The 1,718-nt window shown below is 43.1% G+C and overlaps 1 protein-coding gene across 1 annotated transcript in view; it reads left to right on the top strand.

Annotated features, from left to right (window-relative positions):
* Golga7 (golgin A7) overlaps positions 1-1,718 on the top strand; it is a 10,960-nt gene that overhangs the window by 7,285 nt on the left and 1,957 nt on the right. The gene's annotated exons all lie outside the window — the stretch shown is intronic.

Below are 1,718 nucleotides of genomic sequence, written 5' to 3'. Positions count from 1 at the left end.
CTCCATGTGTTTCTGCAGACAGGCAGCCTGGATTAGAGGTGTAGATCCTATCTCTATAGCAGCAGCCACTCAAATTTCACGCAGAGCACAGATATCAGGAAGCAATGATTCTAAGTAGGCTTTGGGTGTGTGGGAAAAGAGCCCGAGAGAGGGAATGGTCTCACAAGTGAGGGAGCTCCACAGAAGTCCGAGCTGAGACTGCTTGGATTAGGAGCATGGCAGTTTGGGAGGAAGNGAAGGAATGATTTAAAGGATGTGCTGATGCTAGAGCCAGGGTTCAGGGAGGGGCCAACTTTAAGAAGGAGAGGAAGTTGAACTCCCATAGAAAGAACATGGCCATCCAGCCACGCTCTTAAGGAAGCATGTTTCTGGTGGAGGTACATCCTTTGGAGTGACGATTGTAAGAGGGAAGTAATATTGAGTACCCGACAAGTGATCCTGGCTACAGGATCTTGGATACATTCATTTCTTGGAATTCTCTCAACTATAAAATAGATCTTNGAATTAATACATAGCCTCGCATATAGTAAATATTTAATAAATATTCACTTGAAGTACATTTTAAAAATATTTTTATGTGTTTATATATTATATTGCACATATACACATGCCAGGGCACCAGTAGAGACCAGAGAACAACCTCGGGCCAGGCCCCTGTCCTCCGCTGTGTCTGACCAAGACCNACTGGCTCTCTTTCTGTTGTTTGCCTCTGTGTTGTCCCAGGTAGCTGGCACTGAAGCCCCCTGTCTCCTGTGGGCGTGCTGGACCATAGATGCTTGTGCTTCTGTTTCCAGCTTCTGCATGTGCTCCAGGGACCTCAGTTCAGGTCACCCCATCCCATGTCCGCTAGTTCTTTATGAAAAGGCAGGAATGAATCATTTAGACACCAGTGTTTTAAACATTAAGATTTCTTATTCTACAAAGAGTAAACCAGATATAATGTTTACACTTTATCACGTGGGTTAAATTTCTTGAAATTGCCAATAATCCTTTTAAAGCTTGCTTGAACAATTATCCACTTTGTTACTTGTAATATGCTATTTATTGATTTTTTTTTCAGTAAAGATAAAGAGGATAGTGTTAGTTCTCCATTGTTGCTATCAGAATTAGAGAACAATTGGGCTTGGAGGAGGTTTGCCTCACTGTCTGCTTTGTTTATCAACTAGAATGCATCCCTTCTGCCTGGGCTGTTATTAGAAGAACACTTAAGTCTTTTCTGAAAATGCCAAGGTTCTGTCCTCGGCCTGGCTCGTGCAGCCTTTCTTGCAGCCTGTTTACAGAGTCCCGTTCCCAGGAAGGACAGAGTTGTCCTGGAAGTTTGATAATGTTTCATTCTGTACATTGTTGAGGTTGTATTGGGTGTTTGGAAATAAGGTCATTTCATTGAATATTTTGGTTTGTTTGACATTGCTTTGAAGTATAAGAGCTGGTGAGACGGCTCAGTGGATAGAGTAGCTTATGTGTAGGCCTGATGACCTGAATCTGAGCCCTGAATTCTATAGGGTGCCTGGAGAGAAGTGACTCCCGGTAACTCTGCTCTGTCCTTCACACACATGCCCTGGCTCGGGCACACGCTCATACATACAGATACATGAAATGTTAATTTAAGTATGATTAAAATGTCATCTTAACGTCTCTGGGGACAGAAGTGTCAGGTGCAGTTTGGAATCGCTGCCCAAATGAACTCTAGGGCATTACTAGAATGGAGAGTCCAAAAA

This window comes from Mus caroli, chromosome 8 (assembly GCF_900094665.2).
Source record: "Mus caroli chromosome 8, CAROLI_EIJ_v1.1, whole genome shotgun sequence".
NCBI classification, from domain to species: domain Eukaryota; kingdom Metazoa; phylum Chordata; class Mammalia; order Rodentia; family Muridae; genus Mus; species Mus caroli.
The sequence above is the reverse complement of the archived record's forward strand: the minus strand, read 5'-3'. Positions and strand labels throughout refer to the sequence as shown.